General features: G+C 46.1%; 1 pseudogene; it reads left to right on the forward strand.

Moving 5' to 3' along the window:
* The first annotated feature begins 2,396 nt into the window (after positions 1-2,396).
* Positions 2,397-3,501, forward strand: LOC108352055 (60S ribosomal protein L7 pseudogene; annotated as a pseudogene).
* The last annotated feature ends 22,199 nt before the right edge of the window (positions 3,502-25,700 follow it).

Genomic DNA, 25,700 nt, shown 5'->3' on the forward strand with positions numbered 1-25,700 from the left:
AGACACAACTGTGATGGGGTTTCTGAGATCAAGTTATTGAATGTAGAGAGACCCACACTGACTGAAGTTTCCTCCCATAACCTGAGATCCAGGACTGAATAGAAAACAGAGAGTGAGCTGAGCACCAGCATATCTCTCTCTCTCTCTCTCTCTCTCTCTCTCTCTCTCTCTCTCTCTCTCTCTCTCTCTCTCTCCTGGCTGCAGAGGCAAGGTGACTACCTGCCTCAGGCTCCTGCCACCATGTTTTCCCCTCCACGATGAGCTGCACCCTCAAACCATGAGCCAAAATGAACTCTTCCTCCCATGTTACCATTGGCAGTTATTTTGTCACAGGAGCAAGAAACCAACTAGTCCTGTCCATTAGTCCCTCTGCAGCTTCTAAAGGGAAGGAGGCGCACCAGCCCTGGACCAGAGTTTCATCTCCGTGCAGATACTGTTCCACCCTCCTCCTCTACTGTTCCCTCTCTGGGGCAGGGAAACTGAGGCCAAGCAGAGGGAACAAGCAGTTTTCCCCAGGGTCATCACTAACAGGCTAGAATGCCTGCCCAGGCTCACTGCCTGTAAAGCCCAGGTTGTCACCAACACAATGCCAACTGTTGGTGCAATGAATTTCTCCATGTGTTCAGCAAGCATAAGTACCAGAGCATGAGGCGTCCATTAGCAATTTGCCCAACCATAGGGTGTACGCATGAAAATGCCCACCAGCTCTTTAGACCACTTCCCACACCTAGGCCCACACCATCACTTCTGTCACCCATGTTGGCAGTGATCACACCATCCTCTCTGGGCCCAGGCTTTCTGAAGACACCCTTAGGAAGCCACTAGCAAAATGATAGTAGAGGAGGTTTGACAGGATGTGCTCTACACAGCCGCTTACAAGAGCTGACAGTGCAGATCGCTTCCCAAGTCTGTGTCCTGTGTTGTGACATTGATTGCTCTGCACTGACCATGGTGGGAGCATTTATGCCTCAGAGCTAGACCAAGGTCGCACACCAGAACCCTTCCTGCAGAAAGCTCCTTCAACAGCACATTGCTGCCCAGCTGCCTCTCCTTATCTCAACCTGGCTTTTTACAACCTCTGGGACCAGCTTTAGCACTCCTCGTTTCACAGTGTGGAACAGGTCTAGCCAAGGTCGCACAGTAGCCAGAGCAGAGCTGGGATATCAGCTCCATCCTGCGCCCTGTGAAGAGTAACTCTCAGAGCTCTCTGCATCTGCAGAAGATTATCATTCCTGTCACTGCCCTGGCTGCCCGGGAGACAGAGCCAATGAACCTGAACAGCTGCCGTCCAGCTGGCTCCAGGGCAAGCAATCTCAGAGCTACCCAGGGTGGAATCCCCAAGCCTGGCTTACTTCTCATCAGCCAAGAACCCTTACAATGCAAGCCCCTAGCAGTACCCACATGACATCACCGTCTCGGCCTGCCCCAGAGACTGATAGCTTTCTTTCATAACACCAGAGTCTGCTCACAAGGGGCTCCAACATGCTTTTATAGGGTCGTAACTTATTTTTCTCCTAACACACCTTTAATTAATTCTTTGAGAATTTTAGACCATTTGTTTTTATCATATTCACACACACACACACACACACACACACACACACACACACACACACACAGAGGCACACATCAGATCTACCCCTGTTTCCTACGCTTCCGACTTTGTGACCAATATGTGCAGTCCAAACAATTGGGTTGGGTGGGTGGTCATCTATGGGAGTGTGGTCAACCTACCAGGGGCCACGTACTTAAAACTGACTCTCCCTCTCCAGAAAATGTGAACTGCCTACTTCCACTTTGCTCAACCAGGATGACACTTAGCTGAGTTCTAAATACGTATCCCACAGGTAAGAGACTACCTCGTCACCAAGAAGCGTCTGTTCACACCAGAAGAAAAGCCATTACAGAAAGCCACTGCTAACTGAAATGCAGAGGACTGGCTGTGTGTGCTCAGCCCAAAGTGATGCATCTGAATGCGACCCTTACACCTAAGGCTTGGGAGCACCGAGGAAGAAAAAAGACGTTAAGAGAAGATCAGGAGACTGTGAGGAAAGAGGAGGAAGAGAGACGTCATGCCTTAGGAGTGTGTAGGACGGAGAAGTAGATCCGCCATGTAAAGGAGCCAAGAGAACGAGGTCCAGAGGACTGCTCAATGGGTCAAAAGCAGCCAAGAAGGAACACAGAAATTAGTCAGTAGTAGAGTTATCTGTGGGAGGTTGATCCTAGCAGCATGGAGGGTAGGCAGCTGCCCAGCTAGTGTGCTATTTAAGATATATTAAAATATAAAGGCTGAAGAAAAAGAGTGAGAAGATCGGAATGACAGCTGGAAGATCATGTCTTCTAGACGTGGCAGGGAAGCTACACCCATGAAATCACAACAACATGGCTGCCTAAACATGGCGTGAGCAACAGCACTAGTTGACATGCCAACATGGATGCAGGAAGAGCTAAGGAAATTAAAAGCTGCTGAGAGAGGTGAGAAAGGAAAATGAGAATTACTCTTCCCTCGAAATGAGCACCCTAAATAATTATTCAATCCCAAGTGGTCAGCCCTAAAAAGTTATATATACAAGCAACACTAAACGGACCCAGCAGATTGCATTTCTATATTTACGTGCATACATGTGTGTGTGCAAGTAATGGTGATAATTAAAGAATACGAGACCATAAATTTGAAAGGAACCCAAGGCTTGAGGAAAAAGAAATTATATTTTAAATAAAGAATAAAATATCCTCTCTTTTTCCGGCTGGAACCAGAGAGGCTGTACCAGAGGAGAAAAAGAAGGTTCCCGCTGAGCCAGAAACCCTTAAGAAAAAGCGAAGGAATTTTGCAGAGCTGAGAGTGAGGCGCCTGAGGAAGAAGTTTGCCCTGAAGACACTGTGAAGGGCAAGGAGGAAGCTCATCTATGAGAGGGCAAAGCACTCTCACAAGGAGTGCAGACAGATGAACCGGACTGAGATTCGCATGGCTAGGATAGCAAGGAGAGCTGGGAACATCTGTGCGCCCGCAGAACCAAAATTGGCCTTTGCCATCAGAATCCGAGGTATCAATGGAGTGAGCCCAGGGGTGCGCAAGGTGCTGCGACTGCTTCATTTTCACAGATCCTCAATGGCACCTTTGTTAAGCTCAACAAGGCTTCGATTAACATGGTGAGGATTGTGGAACCGCACATTGCATGGGGGCACCCCAGCCTGGAGTCAGTAAATGAGCTCCTCTACAAGCGAGGCTATGGCGAAATCAATAAAAAGCAGATAGCCTTGACAGATAATTCCTTGATTTCTCGATCTCTTGGTAAATTTGGCATCATCTGCATGGAGGATCTAATTCATGAGATCTATACAGTTGGGAAATGCTTCAAGGAAGCAAATAACTTCCTGTGGCCCTTCAAACTACCTTCCCCACAAGGTGGAATGAAGAAAAAGACACCTCACTTTGTAGAAGGTGGAGACGCTGGCAACAGGGAATAGCAGATAAACAGGCTTATTAGACGGATGAACTGAAGTGTCGCCCATGGTAATTTTATAATCTGGTCAGTTAATAAACAGTCACAGCTCGGCAAATTAAAGAAAATAAATTAATTAATTAATATAAATAAAATTTTCAAGAATTTAAAAATGCGAGACCTCAGATCAATAACTCAATGGTGCACCTTGAGGCCTTGGAAAAACAAGAACAAGCAATATCCCCACCAAAAAAGTGGATGGGAAGAGATTGTGAAAATCAGGATCTTAATTGTGTCGCTCAAAATTCATCAGCCAAGCATAAAATGCGACTAGCAAGTATCGATTCGTATCTTCTTTGTGTCTACAAACACTTATGAATGTTGGTAGATACTTTTCACATTATCACTGCAACAAAATTTCTGACCAAAATGGCCTAAAGACAGGGTTGTTTGGGCTCACAGTTTCCAAGGGCTCTATCCATGGTGCCTGGATCCCGTACACTCAGGCAGAATATAGCACTGACAGGAAAGTGTGGCAGAAGATGCTGTCCACCTCCTCACAGGTAGGAAGCAGACAGTGTACCCTTGGGATCCAGTTCTCAGCAGGTATGACAGGGTGGTGGCAGGGAAGAGATTGCAGAAAAGCTAAAGATTAGAGTAATTGCTAGCACCCTTCCTGTGGCCTCCTTTGAGGGAAATCTGTTCTGGCTCGTTGGTCAGTAGGGAAACTGCTGTGGTTGGCCTGCACGGGAAAGCAGAGCAATCAAGAGACAGAAAGAGACGTGCATCTGCACGGCTAGATTAGGGGTCTAGCTCTTACTATGTGGCTGAGAAGCATCTTTGTGACCTGGTTTTAAGAAGTGGGTAGGAGCTCATCCCATTGGAAAAGAGAGCATGAGAACTTCTCAGCTCCGAAACAGAAGACTGTGGCTGTGTGGGCGTTGTCCTGGGAGTCTGTGTGAAGAAGGAAACCTGAGGCAGGAGATCCAATGAGGGATAAGAGCATGCATCAACATGAGGAGCCGAGTTTGGATCCCAAGTACCCATGAGAAAAACCAGGCATCACGCTATACACACCTCTAACCCCATCACTGTGGAGGGCAAAGACGGGAGGGTGGCTGGAGCTTGCTGGCTGCCAGCCTTGCTCCACAGTCTATGAGAGAGCTTGTCTCTAGGGAATAAAATACAGAGTGACACCAACACTCAACTCTACACACACATGCACACACACACACACACACACACACACACCAGGGTATGTGTGCTAAGCATTGAGCTAGCCACTGGCCCATTTGCCATTTTGCAAGAACAAGAGTATTCACTACAAGAAGTAAGACTGGGGAGCAAATCAAAAGGCAAGGTATGGAGACCATCGGCGCTCCATTGGGAATGTTGAGTCCTCCCCTAGGCCAGCAGGCTTCACGACTCTGAATCACCAGGGTAAGGAGTAGGGCATAAGAGAGCAGAGTCTCAGAGCAGCTTGGCCTTCACAAGGTGACTTGTAAATGTCTAAAGCCACGTGAATGTTGCGCCTTCCTCTGTAACTCATCGGCATTTGCTGTTATCATATAAATCTGCTGAGCCTTGAGCTTCAGACCATCAACACCAAGTAATGGGTGCTACAGAGCTGGTTGGAGCAGCAGGACATGTCCTGGAGAAGCGTTTGATGCAGGAGGTGCTCCAGGCAGAGGTTAGATGCTCCTTCTGAGGCCACACCACAAATGTGATCTTTCTCATTTGGTGAACGAAGCTTGAAGAGTCAGTCAGGTTACACAGCTGTGGAGCATCTTGCACTCCAACCCCTTCACCCCAGAGCTGAGCGCATCTCCGTCCTAGATGAAGGAGGCTACGTTCTGCACTCCGTAGCAGAGCCAAGAACTCTTAAGGGCTGCATGCCCCAACCCTGCTTCACAGGACCTCCACCTGAGCCCCCACTCTGGCCTTACACAGAATCACGCCTGTAGACTCACAGCTTCCTCTCTGCTGCCCCAAGGAACCTTCTCAGCACTGAGGTGGAAGCAAAGGTGCAGTTGCTATTTGTGGTGGGCAAGCTTTATCCGAAAAGGCTGCTGGGATACATCTGAGGCCTTTCAAGCCCACTCATCTGGGCCATTATAGCTCAAAGCAGCCATAGACAATACATCCAAGAAGAGACATAAATGTGTTTTAAAATTTTATTCATGCAACTGTGGAGATGAATGTGTCAGTAAGCACTTGTCTGGTAAGAGTGGAACCCTGACAGTGGATCCCCAGAAGCAATGTTAGAAGCCGCCATATTGGCACATGCCGGAAATCCCGGTAGGAGCAGGGTGGGAGACAGAGACAGGGGGATCCCCGGATGCTCATAAGCCAAGCTATCCTGGCCTAAATTCCAAGCCAATGGAATCTTGTCTCAAACAAAGATAGAAGACTCCTCAGAACTGACAGCTGAGGTTGTGCACTGACCTGTACACTCCTGTGTGCACATGCACACGTGCACACATGCTCACACACACCACACACAAAGGCACACATATACTATCCACAGCAATCCTAATTCCAGTGAACACTTAGTCCTTGATCAGGACACACCGGATCTGCTCTCCCACAGATGCCAATCTGGCCATGGCCACAGCAGGCCTGTGAGTCTGCCCTCCTCACTTGCCACTCAGACTCCATCAGCATCACACTAGCCACAAGCAAGCCGACCTCCAAGGAGGAAAGGCATCCACCCTGGGGAATCATGGGTCACCTCTGAAAATGGTGTGAGGAAGAGTGATGATAAGATTTGGAGACCCATGAGCCACTGCTGAGAAGAGTTCAGAGAAACGGAGCACTGTCATGCTGCGGGAGCGAGTCTGTGATTTTAATGTGTCGGCTACAAAGAGGGACCAACTAGGCACTGAAGAGACATTGGAGAAGGAGCAATGGGGGAGCCAGGGTACGGACCGTGAGGCTTCCTCCTGCTCTTTGTCTCTCCACCTTGACTTGTTCTAGTTGAAACTTTTTCTGAGGCCAATGCTGTGACACCAACAGTGCACCTGCGAGTGCCAAGCCAGCTCCTGGCACCGTGAGGACAGTGTTGAGGGGGTGGGGCTGCTCCAGCTCATATCTCTTCCCTGGAACTGAGATCAAAGGAGCCAAACAACTTGTCCAGAGTTCCAACAAAGCAAGCTCAGTGATGCAGCTAGAGCACACATGCTCACACACATGCTCACACACACATGCTCACACACACATGCTCACACACACACAATCACTCACACACACACTGGCCAGCCCACCCAGGGCATGTGAATTCACTCACTCTAACACCCTGTGTCTTTTCCTAACACTGCAATGAAGGAAGAAATAAAAGTCCATCTTCGGACATCTCGTCTTGGCAGACACAGAGATAGATGCTTCAGCTGCTCAAAATCATCCACCCTTCGATTTGTTTCCCAACAAGGTAACACACAAGGTTGTTAGCACAAGGTCCCCAAGCCAAATACCTCCCAATTCTGAAGGCCAGAAGCCCCAGAGCAGCTCTCAGGGGGCATCCCACTTTACCTCTTCCAGATCCTGGTAGCTTCAGACATTCCTTATCCACCCTCATCCTCACATAGCTCCCTCCTCTCCTGTGCTTGTCTCGTTTCCTCTTGAGAGCAGAACCCAAGGCCAATCTCATTAGACTATAGCATGTTCTACCCCATTCTGACTTTTTCTTCAAAGTCTCAGGTAGCCAGGTTTTCCTCAGACTTACTGAATAGACAACAATGACACTGGACTCCTGGTTTCCCTGCCTCGACCTCCTAATCACTGGGATTTCAAGCAAGCATCACCACACCCAGTTTAGGAGAAGCCAGGGTCTCACTCATGCTGTACAAGCATTCCACTAACTGAGCTAGATCCTCAGCCACCCCATGACTCCGTCTTACTCACAGCTACTCAGGTCCTATTTCCAAATGAAGCCATATCTGCACGTCCTTAGAATTCAGATGTCAGGACACAGTTTAACCCGTCACAAAACTACAAACCCATTCTCTTTTTTAAACTGTCAAGCACTAATTCTCAGAGAAGCTTAGTAACTTATGAAAAAAATCACATAGCCAGAACGTAGCAAGCCAAGGCTAAAGTTTCCCCAGAACCTTGAGTTCTCCCCTCTTTTGCAACTCTCTACCCATCCCCACCCCCCACCCCTCACCCCCCCACCCACCCCCTCCCAAGTCAGTCTGCAGGACTGAAGCCCAGAGGCTCCACCTGCCACCAGCCCAGGTTTTCTTCCCATCAGGAAGCTTTCTTTGTAGAACGGTGCAGCCCCCTGAAGGCAAGGAGCTGTCACAGGCCAGCCCCAGGGCAGAGGACCCACCAGCCTGCAGCCCCAGTCCACAGAGCCAGACCAGAAGCGTGACACTGACAAACCGCCCTCCCGCCTCTCTGACGGTTCTCAGAGCAAGCTTATAAGAGTCAATTAGGAATCCTGAAACATGGAGATCTTGGCATTGCCTCCTGAAAGAACCAAAGAATTACAAACACAGGAAAAACACAAATCTACAAACGAAGAGAAAAGCAAACACAGGCACCTCCTTCAATGTTGGTGCTCCATAGGAAGGCTGTTCTAATGGTCGCCCTGAGAGTGACAGACTGATGTCCCTGAAGGCTCCAGAGAAGGCAGCCTTGCTGGTGTCAACACAGAGGTTCTAGAGGGAGGGTGCAGAGAACTAGCATACTGATCATTATTATTTTAATGGCTTTCCCTGTACTATTCCTCATCCCTCTCCCACTGGGCTCCCCACCTCCCTTCTCATACCCTGCTCACAGCAGCTTCTGGCTACCTATGCAGAACCCACCTACCCCATATCGATCTCCCGAGTGGACTGCTTCTCCCACCAGGAGCTAGGAGATGGATATGTAAGACCTTGGGCCATCTTGTAACCTCTTTGGGGCTCCAGCTGCTGGCCATAAGACAAGTAGTTATGGCAGTCACTGGAGGCTGGGATGAAGTCATCCTTGAAAAGCTCTCAACATGGCTCCTGAGACACACCAACTCTCACCAGCTCCCTTCCTTGTTGGCCCCACCCGGAGTGTTTGAACATGGACTCTATAGTTAATTCTCACCCTTGTAGGCCACCTCTGCCAGTGCCTTGTCCCCTCCTGCCTGCAGCAGAGGTTGACTTGTTGCTATCCTGTCATTTGCTGAGACAAAGACACAAGTCCTAAGGCGACCTGGACTCATCGGTCTTCAGGGACTACAGAGCAAACAGCCCAACATTCTGACCTCAGCTCCTAAACTTGTTAAGCCCTGGCTCCTTTTCCTTGAGGGGATAGGAAGAGAGTTCTCTGCATCCTAAGACAGACTCAAATTTGCTATGTAACTGAGAAGTACCTTAAGATTCTGTTCCTCAGGCCCCACCTCCTGAGCTCTGACTGTCAAATCAGTAGCTGCAGGAGCTGAAGCAGTAGCTCAGAGGGTAACATCACTGGCTGTTTTTCCAGATGGGCCATGGTTTGATCCCAGCACTGACTTGGTGGCTCACAACCACGGGCAACTACAGTCCCAGGGGATCTACTGCCCTGTTATGACTCTCAGGGGTACTATAGGCCCAGAGAGCACAGATATATATGCAGGAAAATATTCACACACAAAATAATGAAACAAACATTTTAATTTAAAAATTAAAATAATAGCCACTAGCCAAGTGACATTAGTGGATTTAAATTCATTAAGATAAGAAGAATACTAAAAATCCTTTTCTAAGTTACACAAGCCATGTTTTCAAGTTTCCTGGATTGGTCAGCCTTCTGTCATTAGGGCAAAATATCTGAGAAATTCAGCAGCTTAAAGGAGAACAGTCTGCCAGGCACGATGGCACACACTTGCCCTCCTAGCAAGTGAAGGATGGAGAAAAGAGGACCAGAAATTCAAGATTACTCTTACCATAGAGCCTCAACCTGGGATATATAACAATCAATCAATCAATGGAAGAAAAAGGATTTATTTAGCTCATTATTTTGAAGACTTAGCCCCCATCACTTTGGGCTTATAGGAAAACAAACATAAGGGCAGGGAATGCATGATGGTAACACAGCCAGAAACCAGAAAGAACTAGAAGAGTCCAGGCTTCCAAGTTCCCCAGGCCACACCTACCAGTGACCTCCGTTCTTCAATTTCACTGCCTAAAGTTCCTACCGATTCCCAATATTGTCACCGGCTGGGAACCAGACCTTTAACACATGCACCTTTTGGGGGCATTCACTATTCAAATTAAAACAGGAGACATGGCCCCCTGTAGCTTATGGCCACCATCAGATGAGGTGATAAGAAAGAATCCCATCATCCAGAAATTTTGAGCAATACTGTTATAGAGGGTTATAGTAAGGGTTCAATAAATTGATGGACACTGTGCTTTTAGCACCACAGCTGAAGAATAAGACACATTTAGTGGAATGTAGCTACTGTCTTTTAATCCTCTGCAAAGTAGATGACGTTGTTCCTACTCAGCAAATGAGAAGGTAGAGGCTCAGGGGAATTAATAAGGGTTTTCAAACTTTCATAGGCAGCAACTGTTAGAGTCCAGGTTTAGCCTCTAGTAAGTATGACTCTAAAAATGGTGGTTTTCCCACAGTGATCCTCTGGGAATAAAAGAAACTGATAGCTAAGAGCGACTGTTGCAAAATGCAGCTGCAAGCTGCTCTTGTGTCATCAATGCAAAACAGAGGCTGAGAGAATAGCTCACTGAATAATATGTCCGGCTTCAAGTGAAAGGACCCAGTTCACTTTCCAGAACCCACCTACAAAATGCTCTGCATGGTGGCACATACTTAGAATCCAATATTGGGGAGGTGGAGACAGATGAACCCCTAAGGCTCACTGGCCAATCAGCCTAGACCCTGTCTCAAAATAAAGAGCCTACTACCTGAACACAACACTTGAGGCAGCCCTCTGGCCTCCAGGTGCACATACACTGGGGCTCAGGGAATAGAAGTTTCAGCACGCCTACCTTTCCTGCGGATACTTTGTTATAATGAGTCAGAAATGTTTCCCATGTATTTGTACAGCTGTTTCCCAGATGATGGTACTATTTTCAGAAACCATGACACCTTTTGAAGATGGGGCTTAGCTGGAGGAAGAGGATCACTGGAGACAGGTTGCTGGCGCCTGGAGACTTTGTGAGTATAGTGTCCCTGGTCCCTTCCTGTCACAGACTCTTCCCTGGTCAGGCCACCATGTGTGCAGCAGCTACCACACATTCCTACAGCTACCTAAAGATCCTCCAGACATCACACCTTCCCACCATGATGGACTGAGGTCTCTAAAACCATGAGCCAAAATAAAGCTGACTCCCTTGTGCTGATCTGTGAGGTGTTTTCTTAGAGTGGTAAACTAAATAACTAATACAGTGCTCTTCAGTAAGGTGGACAGTGTCAAGACTGCAGTGAAGCAGCATGTTGCTAGCACACAGTAGGTACCTAGGATTCTTTTTTCCATCTTAAATTCACTGCCAGAAATATAAGCCTTTGGCCTGGCCCTAAAATATACCCCTTTCAACACATACACACATGTGTACATGTCTATACATATGTGTACGTACATATGTGTGCAAGTGTGTGTGCTCTTGTGCTTATGTGTGTATATGTGCAAATGTATGCATATATTATGTGCTTGGATATGTGTGTGTGTGTAGATATAAGTATGCGTGTACACATGTATGTGTGAGTGCTTGTGTATATTCTGGGTGTGTGTGCGTGTGTGTGTGTGTGTCTGTGTGTGTGTGTGTGTGTATGTCTGTGTGGGTATGCATGTGTTCACACACATGCAGAAGCCAGAGGTCAATCTTGGTATTGTCGTCTATCTGATCTTTTAAGATAGGTTTTGTCATTGTCTTGGACCCTGACATGTATCCTTGGGCTGGCTGGCCAGTGAGTCCCAGGGATGCACCTGCCTCTACCTCCCAGAACCAGTTTTACAAGAACATACCACCATGCTTGTCTTTTCGCATGGATTCTGTGGGATCTGACTTTAGGCCCTTGTGTATATGTAGAGAACACTTTACTGACAGAGATATCTTCCCAGCTTCCCAGCTCCCTGATCTCACTGTAGACTTCCTGAAAGAAGCGGAGAGTTGTGGGGTCCATAATCTAGGCAGCATAAAAGCACACTGCATCCTGTCATGCATGACTGGAATGTGGCCCTTTAATTTGTTAATCTTAACAAATCAGGGTTCCAGAGCCTTGCAAAGACATGAAGCCACTAGCGAGCTATGCTGAAACAATCAATTCCTTGATTAAAATCTGACAGCTTAATTAATTAGTACTTAATAGCACAACCTTAATTATACTCTACATCGTTATTTGATAATAGTCATAGATTTCCCATGTGGCTACGCACACATGTCTTTTTATCAGCTGATTACAAATGACCAAGCTTGACCTCCAGTCTCAGGGGAAAATGCCTCTGACATCCAGAACATCAAAGACTTCATCAGCACTAATTCCATTCCCGCCAAGACCTCTGCATGACAGAATCGTCTGCGTTAAAAGTTCTCCGAGGGTCTTCAGAGATGGGCCCACGGTTAAGAGCGCTTGCTGTTCTTCCATGGGACTGGAGTTCCGTCCACATCAGCATCCACATCAGGCAACCAGAAAAGGAACGCCTCAGACATCCGAACACATGGTATACACTTACACATATTCACACACACACACACACACACACACACACACACACACACACACACACACACGTGCATAAGTAAAAATGAACCATCCTTTAAGTTTAAAGTTTATATAAAAAAAGCAATGACTTTGCCCTTCAGACCTCGACATTTGTGAACTTTTATAAAGTATTAAATAGCATCTTTGACACTTGCTTCAACTCAAAAGAGACAGGTGATTGTTTTTTTAACCCAGAGGCTACATTGATCGCTAAAGTGTGCAAAAGGCACTGAAATCCTCCAGATATGATTAAAGATTTATGAAGGGCCCTGAGTAAACAGGGAAAATATGAGACCCAGAGGCAGAATGATCTGAGCTCTGCTCTGTGTGTGTACTGCTGAGCTCTGACGCCTGCCGTTCCTTTCCCTGCCTCAGCCTCAGTCCTTTGTTTGTGAGATACAATCATGGCTAGTCCTTGGGACAGCAACTGAGGCCCCAGTGACCAGGAGTCTCTGCTCATACAGCCTCCTAAGTTAACACTTAGCTGTGGTACACACGTTCTCTGTCCTGCTCTTCATGGAAACCATCCAGGCCGAGGAAGAAGTGTCACTCCTGAGGGCTCTGTAGCACAAGCCCATAAAGATGTTGCCAGAGAACCCCATTCCCCGGCAAATATATGAAAGGAGGGTCATAAACCTTTCTAGAAGTTCTGAGACACATTCTGGCCTACAGGCAAAGACCCTGTCGATATGTCGCCCCAACTGTGCTCTGCATAGATTGGCATAAAGTTCCTTGTCCTAATTTACACTGTGTAGCTACAGAATCAGTCACCCATGGTGTTTACTAACCAATGTATACAATGTACAGTGCCAGTCCCCACGTGCCCATTCCCCCAGCGATGGAGACTTTTACAGAGAAATGTCTCAATATACTGATTTCTGGGCCTAGCTCAGTCAGTCTGACGGGATCCTAAAGAAATTTCTTTTTTAAAATTCCCAAGCAATTCTGGCAGATAGATTTGCCGAGGAACAGATAAAATGCTTGTTGCTCGTGTGGCCAGACAATCGAGCCCCGACTTTTGGCCCCTATAATGCACCAGTAATAATAGTGTCTTGGAGAGAGACTGCAGTTGCTTCCCAATGTGATTTCAAATCCTCCCTGAGAGGTCTCCTTGAGGACCTGAAATTATGGTGACTGGATGAGGTTCTCTACCTCTTATTGCAAAAGGTAGGGTATAAAGCATTGCCCAGCTTCCGAGAGGGAAGTAATTCAGTGTCCAAGTCTGTCTTCCCTCTGACGGCTGCTCAGTACCTGTAGTCAGTCGTTCAACTGTGTGTGTGTGTGTGTGTGTGTGCCTGTGTCTGTGTGTGTGTCTTTGTGTCTGCGCGCTCTCTCTCTCTCTCTCTCTCTCTCTCCTGTATGTGTGTGTCTGTGTGTGTGTGTGTGTGTGTGTGTGTGTGTGTGTATGTGTGTGTGTGTGCATGTATGTATGCTTCTGCATGTAGAGGCCAGAGAATGATGTCGGTTGTCTTCCTCAGTCCCTCTCCCCTTAATTTACTGATGCTGTCTCATGCTTAGAGGATCCCAATTCAACCTCCCAACTGCTGAGATTACAGTGACTCAGCTTTTCCTGGGTGCTGGGATCTGAACTCTGGCCCTCGTGCTTAGCAATGCCAGAAGAAGGCATCGGATTGCATGGATCTGGAGTAATGGGCAGCTGTGAGCCACCATGTTGGTACTAAGAAATGAACCAGCTCCTTTGCAAGAGCAGCAACTCCAGCCTCTCACCACCCAGTCCTATTCTTCAAGTTCTGATAACACCAAACTACAGCCGGAACACCCACAAGATACCCACAACCCCTTTTACTGGAGCCACACAGCTAGCTAGACTGTGTCGGAGAACAGGATTGGTGTGAGATTTCCTTGCCTTTCTTCACCTCTCAAAATTGGCCAACTGAATGAAATAAGGAAACCAGTTGGGGTGCAAAAAGCAAAAAAACAAAAGCAAACAAAGCATAGTACAATTTCTTAGCCACCCTCGACTTCCGGAGGGGCCCTGAGCACTCTGCAAATTTCAGTCGCCAACCTGGTTAGTAGCAAGCAACATTAGCTATAACAATAGCTGGAATTACAGAAGACCTTGGGTACCTTGATGGTCATTTCCAGGAAGCAGAATGTCTGTCTTCCACCAAGGTTCTCCTTTCTCCCCTGTATTACTTCCCACTAATTTTGAAAAACATTTTTTCTGGACTTTTTCCATTATTTTCCCAGCATGGACCTAATAGCGACCAAGAAGTACTTTTAAAAATCCCATTAACTTTATCTAATGGAAATTCTCACAATATCACAATTGCCAAAGGCCTTTTTTTATTCTTGAATTAACCTTAGGGAGCTTTTAGATGTTCTTTGGGGCATGTACAGGAAGACGAAGGAAATCTTTCATTTCTACATCCTTGGAGAGCTTGCACGCTTGGGTAAGTATAGACCTGCTCGTTCCTAATGTGTTTCTCTGGGTGAATATTGATTTGACTCCTGTTGTATATCCTGAGCACACACCAATCTCCAGAAATATGGGCCAACCGAGGATTGTTTCTTCATGTTCAACTTTGAGAGACCGGAGTGGTCCCACTTGGTTGGGTTTTAGCTGCTCTTTTCTCACCTATTCTTCCTGTAGATATCACACGTGTGTTGAGAACGTTACATACATGAAAGTAATGTCTGTGGCTACTAAACAATCCTTGTCCTCTCCCCGTGCTCTGTGGGATGCTTTAGCCTCATAGAAGTCAGGCTTAAGGTGGTTAACGGTGAGTCACCAGAAATCAGAAAAGTTCAGTCATGTTTCTGATGGCGTGGCGAGCTGGGTAGGTCTGCACTGTGAGTGTCTTTGCTTTTGTGCTGGTTTAGTCCATGCTCAGAAGAATCTGCCTTCCATGTCTCCCTCCTGCCGCCTTTCCCGTCAGGAAGGACGTATGTGGATACGCACAGGTCCAAGCAGTATCTTCTGCTCCTAAGGCCTTTGAGTTCCCTGACCTGAAGAGCTTCACACTCTCTCTTTCTATTTGAGAGGCGTTGTTACTGGCTTTGAGAAATGGTCTGTACCATTTGAACTCATTATGCAGCCAAAGATCGCCCCAAACTTCTCTTCCTGCCTCTGCCTTCCAAATGCTGTGGTTCCGAGTGAGCAGCACCGTGACCAGTTCGTATGTTGTATGCAGAGCTAAGGATCAACCATGGGGCTTCCCACATGCTAGGCAAATGCCCTACCAAAGGGAGGCTGCAATGATGACTGATTGACATGGACATTTTATTTAAGAATCTAAAGCACATAAAGAGACAATGATTCTTTCTTCTTCTTCTTCTTCTTCTTCTTCTTCTTCTTCTTCTTCTTCTTCTTCTTCTTCTTCTTCTTTTTTCTTTTTTTTTTCCGGGGCTGGGGACTGAACCCAGGACCTTGCGCTTCCTAGACAAGCACTCTACCACTGAGCCAAATCCCCAACCCCGACAATGATTCTTAAGGACCGACATGTTTGACTTAGGGGTGAAAATCAGCTACTTTCCTCTCTCTTCCCCCCACTTATTGCTCCGTTGCTCATTATGATGGCTGAGTTACCAAGCACTGCAAGGCACTCAAGAAAGACGTCTCTAGAACCAGAGTGCATTTATGCCAGTGCTACACCAAGACCTTAAGAGTCAAGTAAACACCCCAAGATTCTGTACCCCCAATGGAATTCGTTCTTGGTTACATCCCCCAAGGATCTGAGCAGGCCTTCATGACTTCGGTGAGAGCATGGTCTCAGTGCCAGTGGCAGCCATGCTGCTGAGGGCATATTCCCAGTGGAACCAAACAGATGCCATGGGCACACAAGACTGCACTGCTAGAAGCAAGAGGATCACATAGGACCTGGGTACTCACTGTCACATCAGGAATGGGGAAGCAGAGAGGGTCTTTCCTGCTGAGCCAGCCCTGCCTGATCAGATTGCTTACTGGGGCTTGTCACAGGAGCAAGCTCAGACACCAGTCACCTCCCTTTGCCTGGGATATTGTGATACACCAGGAGGCAGGGTCTTCAGACCTCCGAAAACAGAAGTAAGTTGTTGTCACGAGGTAGAAGACAGGTTTACACATCTGTAGCTTTGACTTTATAAAGTCAGATGAAGCAGGGTTCAAATCCCAGCTATGTCATCTCTTGGTCCAGCAATGTTAATCTCCCTTTGTGCCTGACATGGTGCCCACCTGGCACCGGCACTTGATCAGATAAACACAATCCGAGAGCACAGTGTTTGCCCTAAGTGGACACTTGCCCTAGATTTCTTCTCTCCAGCTCTGAAGACATGAGTCAGAAGATCCATTTTGATGACTGAAGCCATTGGGAAAGGTTGGCAAAAACAACCAGAGGTGAGGCTTCCATAGAAACGGCTGGTCAGGAGTCAGGAAAGGAACAACTTGCACCTTGTAGGTGACTTTAAAGTCTCAGAGATGCAGCAGAGTTGGGACTCACTTTAGAATGGAGGTTGACGCTAGGAACCCAGCAAAGAGAAACGGACTCCCCATGGTGCCTCCACATGGGTCTTTACCGCCAGTGCTCCAGAACTTTCCCCGCTCCTCTCTGACAATTTCACAGACTGAGCGACTCCTAAGGAGCTAGTGTTCTAGCAGCGTCTCCGGAAGACACCAGGCTGGAAAGAAAGAGCCGGCACCTCACAGAGGCAGGGACAGAAGGCTTTGAAACCTAACAAGATCTCTGTAGCCACACCAGAAACAAGAGGAATGGTGGGAATTTATAAGTGTAAGACTCCCTTCTCTTCCCGTCTCATTCCCTCTGAAGAGAAGGGATTCTCTTTCCTCCTCAGCTCTTGGGTTTGCTTTTACTGTGTGCTAAACAGAAATAAATAGAAGTGGGAATAAATCTTAAAGAAACTAGAAAATTGAGCCACGTGTCTAAGAAAAAAATGACTGGAAAGATGGCTCAGCTGGTGAAGTGCTTGCCTCACAAGCAGGAGGGACTGCTCTTGATATCCAGAACCCAGGTTTTAAAAAAAAGAGAAAAAGCAGATATGGTGGCATGCACGGTAATCCCCACACTGGAGACATAAGACAGGGGCAGGCTTAGGCTTGCCGGCCAGTCAGATTAGCTGGCTCAACAAAATTCCAGGCCACTGAGGGAGACCCTGTCAAAGGAGAGAGACCGAGACAGAGAGACAGACAGAGAGAGACAGAGACAGAGAAACAGAGAGAGACAGAGACAGAGACAGACAGACAGACAGACAGACAGACAGACAGACAGAGACAGAGACAGAGACAGAGACGGAGAGAAGAAACAGTACACACTCATGTATGTACACATGCCCAGGCACATGCAAAGGCAGAAATGTCAACAAATAAGATAAATTTAAAACTGAAATAAAGGACACTGGTAGGGCTTAGAATAAAAATGTCTAAGGCTAAATTCTGGGGTTTAGAGAAGAGAGAAGTTATTCTCTTCTCAGGAGGAATTTGAGCAGGGCTTTGGGGTGCCAGAGGTGACATTAGGCTGACCCTGGGCTGAGCATTCCGTCCCTTCCCCTGAGTGTACTTCCAGAATGAAATGTCCTTTCAGACAGATGTGCCCCGCTGGGACCGCACAGAGCTCCCGCTGTACACAGGCTATGCTAAGCCGCTGATTGCTGTTCACTAAATGCCTGCTAGGTTCCAGAAAATTCCACATACATCGAGTGCCTATTGCAGCCGGCGATTGCTCTGATTGGTGCCCATTAATTGCCTGCCTACTTCAGGTCTTTCCCACGGCGAGTCAGAGTCTACTTCCCCACCATTTGTTCTGGGATTGCCTCTAACCTGACCCATTAGCTGAAATTCAGTGGACCCCAGCACTCCAATTCAGATGACTCTCCACCGGCATCCATGTTGTCTCCTGGTCCCTGATGCTTCTGCATCCAAGAGAAGCCTGCACTGGGACACCTAAGGCTAGGACATGAAGGTAAGAGAACTAAGTCACCTCAGCTATCGGCATGCTGACTCTGATGCAGCTGACCACACAGGGAGAACCCTTCCGAGGAAGAATGGCCCAGGAGAGCACACCTGACGTCATTGACAGACACATAAAGTCGTGAGCAAAACGTGTAGGTTCGTGGGCCACTGAGATGACTCAGCAAACAAAGACACTTTCGGTCAATCCTGGTGACCTGAGTTCGATACCCAAGACCTGAATGGTGGAGGAGGAAAACCAACTCCTGAAATGTGTCTTCTGACCTCCATACATACATGTACACACACACACGCACACACACGCACACACAGACACAGACACACACATGCACACAGACTAAGGCATGTGCATACACACTGAGACATGTACACATACACATACAGATATATACAAAAATAATCATTCTTAGTATATAAGTAGTTTTAACTTAGTAGTTTGGAGCAATCTCATTTTATAGTAATACCTATCTGATGTTGACCAAGCAACAGAAACACACGCATTTCTTTGTTTGTGGTTGTCTGATTAAGACAGAGTCTCATGCAGCACAGTATGAACACCAAATGATTCAGAACCAAGGATGCCCTTAAACTCCTGGTGCTCCTGCTTCCACCCCCTCAAAGCTGGGACTGCTGTCCTGTACCACCATACGCAGGTAACACTTTGGCTATGTTATTTATTCTTACAACTGAGAATTTGTAACACTAGAAAGAAAGCTAGTAAACCTGTCGAGGTCACTTGTCTGGGAAGTTCCGAAACCCAATTTGAACATAGTTCCATTTCATTTCAAACCTATCCTTTCCGGCACCTCAGATGCCAGATTTGCCATAGGTCAACTCTGTATCTCAGGACAGCTAAAGGGACAGGGTCTGGGCAGCAGCTGTTGAAACCACAATTCTCAACATCCAGACCAGCAATGCAGGATCACAGCCCAAGAGGAAATTAGCATCCTGTGGGAGCTGGAACTGAATATTAAAGCCCATAAAAAATAAAAAAAAAAAAATAAACCACAGTGTTGAGAACAAAGAGAGACTCGAGAGTCTGTAGAGCTGAACTTGCAGAAGCGAGATTTCTGGAGGATAAGCAAACCCCTTTGACCAAATGGAAACTGAAACTGGAAAGTTCTCCCAACCAGAGGCAAAAAGCCGGTCTCTGGGATGAGTCAGACCACTCAGCAGGAACTGAGACACATGTGCACACATTTCTTGATTATCACAAGTCAGCACATACACCACACACACACGCACTCACGCACGCACACACACACACACATGCACATGCACACACACACACGCATACCTGTGTACCCCTGGAATTAGCTGAGCACATGTGAACACCTGCTTACTTACACTACAGTCTTAGTTTGACTGCTGTGAACAGACACCATGACCAAGGCAACTCTTAAAAGGACAGCGTATCACTGGGGCTGCTTGCTGGTTCAGAAGTTTAGTCAGTCCATTATCATCAAGGCGGGAGCACGGCAGAATCCAGGCACACATGATACAGGAGGAGAGGAGAGTTCTACATCTTGTTCTGAAGGCAAACAGAAGACTGCATTACAGGCAGTTAGGAGGAAGGGGTCAAAGTCCACCACCACAGTGACATACTCCCTCCAATAAGGCCACACTTCCTAATAGTTCCTCTCCCTGAGCCAAGCACATTGAAACAACCACAACTACAAAACAACACACACTTGCATTCATTAACACGTGCAGTCACGTGTCTCTCTGGCCAAGAATCGACCACAAAATGGAGTGGGGAAGATGGCTTAGCATGTGCCACCAAAGCACAAAGGTTTGAGTTCAAATCCCTTTTGCTCACACAAAGAACTGGGTGTGGACATGCATGTCTGTAGCTCCAGTGCCCGAAAGGCAGAGACAAGCAGACCCTGGGAATTGCTGCCTGCCAGCCTAGCTCCAGCTTCAAGGAGAGACCCTGCCTCAAGGAAATCCATAGAGTACGAGAGACACCTGACCTTCTCCAGCTTCCATGTATGAATCAATACATCTGCACACGTGCATACACGCGCACGTGTGCGCGCGCGCGCGTACACACACACACACACACACACACACACACACACACACCAACCTTAGAGGCACAGTGGGGGAAGGGAGGGAATTCATTCTCTCATGGGAGTTTGCTCTCTGGGCCTTAGTTATCCTCAGAGTAGAAGCATATCTGTTTTTCTGTCTAGATGCCAAGGCTGAGTCTTCAGACTGATCCTTCCCATGTAAAAGCTCAGCCTCCTCTAGGACCTCAGCACTGATCTCTACTACAGCAAGAAGGGATGGAAAGAAACCTCAGCTAGCTGGTGGGACCCACCATGAAATCAGCATTCATTTCGAGTCTTAGAAATTCCATACAGGCCCATCTTTGGACTTCTGTGGAGAAAGAATAATAACTCTGATAACAGTCTAGAGTTCAAATCCTGCTTCTGTTGCCTCTAGAAGTGTAGAGGTGAGGCCAATCACATAAATGTGCTAAACTTCAGGGCTCTCAATTGTCATGGAGACAGTGATTCCTCCAGAGGAGTACTGAGAAATATTAAACACAGAAGTGCTTAAAATGGAGGGTTCAAGACCTGAACATGTCAGTGTCTGTGTCCCTTTCTATTGCTGTGGTCAAACGCTAACCACAGTCTGGAGAGGGGAGGGATTTGGCATATCCTGACCATAGTCTTCCATTAAGGAAACTCAAGGCAGGACCCCAGAGACTGGAACTGAAGCAGAGTTCAAGGAATGCTTGTTACTGGCTGAGCCCTCTGGCTTGCTCTGCTTGGTCTCTCCCAGCGCTCAGGACCACCAGTCCAAGGGGATACACCCACAGTGGGCTGGGCACTCTCACATCTATCACTAATTAAGAAAATGACCTACCATCTTGTCTACAGGCCAATCTAATGAAGGCATTTTTCTCAGTTGATGTCTCCTCTTTCCAGATGACTCTAACTTGTATCACATTGACAAAAATAAAAACTCACCAGATGGGAGCTAAGAGATGGCTCATTCCCATAACCCACATGGTAGCTCACAGCCACTGTAACCCCAGGTCTTCTGGCCTCTGGGAACACAGGAGATGCATGTGGTATATAACATGTGTATAGGCAAATCATCTATGCATATAAAATAAAATTTTAAGTAGGTAACTAACCAGGATATTCAGTAGTTGTTACAAACAAGAACTGTTTTGGCCAATTCATAATGCTTTTGGTCATTTGAAATATTAATCTTGGGGTTCCACATTCTCCTCCTTTCAACTTCTTTCCTGTCCCCCTCCCAGCATAATACAAACTTGGGCCACACTCTGTTTGTATTCTATAACTTCTTGTGCTTCATATTTTATCCAAAATGATCATTTTTCTTCCCTTAAAGCCTCCCATGTAAATGTCTCATCTATGAATGAGCGCTAATTTCTTCTGTTCGTGGGCACTGTCTTTGCTAGGGCATCATTTATCTGGTTATAGTCACTGAAATCATTTGGCAAATCAATTTTAATAAACCCAAATTCTCCTTCTAGGCAATGTTTTGATACTCAAATTCCACTGAGAAAAGGGAACAAAAATCTGCAGGCTCAGAACGAGGACCAACCCTTGCTCTTCCAAAGCCGGTTCATGTTTCAAGGTGGGGCCCTGAATCTCCATTTTAACACTGATTCATCCACCACCACAGATATTCCTGAGCTCACATGTGGACACAGTGTGGCTCCAGACCACATGACCATACATGACAGGAAGAACAGAGAAAAAATTCTTAAACATTTTTTATCTTATTTCATGTGTGAGCATGTATGTGTATGTGTGAAAGAGTGTGTGAGTGTGTGAGTGTGCATATGACTGTATGTGAGCAAATGTGTGTGATTGTATGTGTGTATGTGAGTATGAAAGTGTGAGTGTGTGTGAGTGTATGTCAGTGAGTGTGTAAGTCAAAATGTGTGTGTGTTGTGTGAGTGTGTGTAAATATGTGTGAGGGGTATATTTGTGAGTGTGTGTATGTGAATGAGAGTGTGTCTGTCAATGTGTTGTGAATGTGTGTACTGTGTACGTATAAGTTGGTATGTATGAGTATGTAAAATGTGTGTGAGTACATATGTGTGTGTTTCTGTGAGAGTATGTGTGAGAGTGTGAGAGTGTGACTATGTATGTATGTGTATATGCACATTAGTGCATGAATGTGTATGAGCATATAGGAGTGTGTTTCAGTCACTATGTGTGTGAGTGTGGGTGCATATCAGTGAATGTGAGTGTATGTGAGTTTCGGTGTGTGAGTGTGGGTGTGTTTAAGTGTGAGTGTGAATGTGAGCATTGTGTCAGTGTCTCAGTGTGTATCTGAGTGCATGTGAGTATGCATATATGACTATGAAGGCAAATGTAACTGTGTATGTCAGTGTGTGCCAGTGTGTGTATGAGTGTATTGTGTGTATGTGAGTGTGTGTATGTATGTTAGTGTTTATGAGTGTGTGTGAGTGTGTGAGTTTGAAAATGTGTGTCTATGTGAGTGTGTGAATGTGTGAGTGTATGTGTCAGTGTATATTTAAGTATGTATGAGTATGTGCGTGTATGTCTATAAGTGTATGGGTATGTGTATATGTGTGACTGTGAGTGTGAATGAATGTGTGTGTGTGAAAGGGAGTGTGAGTGTATGTGTATATGCGTGTATTTGTGAATGTGTTTGAAGGTGTGCGTGTGTGAGGGTTTGTGTATGAGTATGGATGAGTGTGAGAGTATGTGTTTGTGTGAGTGTTGTGTATGTGTGTCAGTGTGTATGAGTGTGTATGTGTGTGAGTAAATGTATGAGTATGTGTGAAAGTGTGTGAGTATGAGTGTGTTGGTGTGTGTTAGTGTGCTAATGTACTGTGGTTATGAATGTGTAAACATCTGAGTATGTGTATGTGTCAGTGTGTCAGTGTGAGTGTGTGTGTATGAGTGTTGTGTGTCACTGTGTTATGAGTATGAATGTGTGTGTGAATCATGTGAGTCTGTGTGTGAGTGTGTTGTGAGTATATGTATGAGAGTATGTGTGAGAATCTGTGTCAGTGTTGTGTGTGTGAATGTTTGTTTGAGTATGTGTGTCAGTGTATGTGAATGTGTGGGAGTGTATATGTGAGAGTGTATGTAAATGTGTGTTAGTTTATGTGTATATTAGTGTGTGAGTATGTGTATGTGAGTGTGTATATGTGAGTTTGTGTGAGTGTGTGTAAGTGCAAATATATTAGTGTGTGAGTGTGTATGTTAGTATGAATGTGAATGCATTTGTGAGTGTGGGGATGAGTCTGTGTGTAAGTGTGCCAGTGTAAGAGTGTGATTGTATATGTGTCTATGAGTGAGTGTATGCAAGTGTGTGCATGTGTGTATGAGTATGTGGGTATGGGTCAGACTGTGTGTGAGTGTGTGTCAGTATGTGTGTGAGTGCGAGTGTACATGAGTGTGTATGTGTGTGTATGAGTGTGTGTGTCAGTGTGTGTGTTTGTGAGTATATATGTGCATGCATTGGTATGTGTGTCAGTATGTGTGAGTATGTATCAGTGTTTGTGTGAATATGTGTATGACTGTGAGTGTGTGAGTGTGTATTGTAAGTGTGTTGTAAGCATGTGTGTTTTTGTGTTTGTGTGTATGTAAGTGTGCCAGTGTATGTTTGAGTGTTTGAGCGAGATGTGTCTGTGTGTGTTTGTGTGAGTGTATATCAGTGTATGTGAGTGTGTTTGAGGGTGTTTGTGTTTGTATGTGTGTGAGTGTGTGTGTTTGAGGGTGTTTGTATGTAAAGTGTACGTGTAAATGTGTGCAAGCATGTGCATTACAATGTGAGTGCATGAATGTTTGCATGGATATATGTGAGTATGTTTGTGCATCAGTGTGTATGAGCATGTGCAAGTACATGTGAGTGTGTATGTGTGCACATGTACACGTATATGAAGGTATGCAGAACCTGTCATCATTCCTCTGGTCCCCTTTTTGGGGAAAGTCTTTTCTCAGCCTGTCGGGTGGGCGGGACTTTTGTGACCACGGAGCCGTCTGCTCTCCAACACTGACTGGCCTTACCTTACATCAGCTTTTTTTTAACTCCTTCATATTTTTATTTCAGTCAGAAAAAAACTGAGATTGTGGCTTAGTGGTTACACAGCAGCATAGTGGATGTGAAACTGTTGGTTTACAAAGATAAGAGCATTTTCTATATTCATCTCAGATTTAGCTGTGTACTCTATTAATTAATTCAAGATCTGTGTATTAAGAATCTGCAGTGTGAGAAAATTCTTGAGCCTGTTTATTATACACAAAAGACACATGGCTCAGTAAAATATATAGTCATTTCCCTGAGGGAATTACACAAGTCACAAGTAATGTTCGATTACAATTATGAGACGTACACTATGCAGTAACAGTAGGTGCTATGGGCGCTGAGACGTGTCATCCTGAGGCGGTGATGGCACAGGTGATAGACAGAGGGGCAGTGCCACACATAGAAGTGTCGATTTTAGAAGAGAAAGATCAGGGAGAGAATGAAGCTGAAGAAAGGGAACTCTAAACACAGGAAACAACAAAGACAGGGTGGCATGGGTTCTAAGGAAGCAAAGGATGCTGGGAATGGATGCAGAAGAATGTGCGGCAGAGAAAAATGGAGACTGCACAAGGTTGGGGGAGAAGGCATAGGCCAGAGCAGACAAGTCCTGCAAACCACAGTAAGGAGTTTACTGTTCCATACAGAGGACCCTAACTAGCTTGACTTAAGAAAAAATTCTATTTGCCTTTTGTTTTATTTTTCATGCTTCGGGAATTGTTTTCTTTTTATTTCTTTTTAAAATTATATTACAATTTCCAACTTTTAAAAAATATGAATTCTTGGGATTAAACAAAACTCATATCCTTGTGCTTTAAGGGCTGGCATTTCAACGGCGAAGCTTCCTCCCTAGCTCCTGAGTATCTCAGGACCCAATAATTCAATAGACATATAGACATGACAAAGAAATGATTCCACTCAAGTCTAGCTTAAATAACCAGAGTTTATTGGGGTTACTTGGGAACAGTATTAAGGAATTACTTGCAGGAACACAAGTGACTGAAAAGCAAAGCATCGGAGACCAGAGGGCACCATGATATGGAGCACATATGACTCACAGACACTGCACCTCTGAGCTCCCTGAACAACTTTCTGACGGCTTGACAGCTACATCTCCTTTCCTCAGCAGTCCTCACGGCTAATATGGCCTTATGGGGAAGGGGGTTAAGAGTCCTGTAACTTTTATGAACTTCCTGAGTCCTAAAAGTTGTTTGCCTCCTGGATCTAAAGGAGCCTTCCTCCAAAAAGGAATGTTTCTATTTGGAAGAAATTGCTATTCATGCACCCTCAAACTGACCCTGCCTACTGCATCAGAGATGGACCACGGTACGTTTTACCAGGGCTGCTTCACTCTGGTCATCGAGGTGCAGAGTCTGATCACCTGGGTCAGTCCTAGGATGTAAACAGGAGGCTGAGGCAGCTTTACTTCTTTTCCCTCAGCTGTAGAACAATTGTTGCCAACACCATCCACAGAAGTCAAGCTCCAACCACCAACAGGGAGAGTGAACAATGGGGGAGGGGGAAGGGGAAGGAGAGAGAGAGAGAGAGAGAGAGAGAGAGAGAGAGAGAGAGAGAGAGAGAGAGAGAGAGAGGTGTCATAGGAGGAAAAAGAG

Source organism: Rattus norvegicus, chromosome 10 (genome assembly GCF_036323735.1).
Source record: "Rattus norvegicus strain BN/NHsdMcwi chromosome 10, GRCr8, whole genome shotgun sequence".
NCBI lineage: Eukaryota > Metazoa > Chordata > Mammalia > Rodentia > Muridae > Rattus > Rattus norvegicus.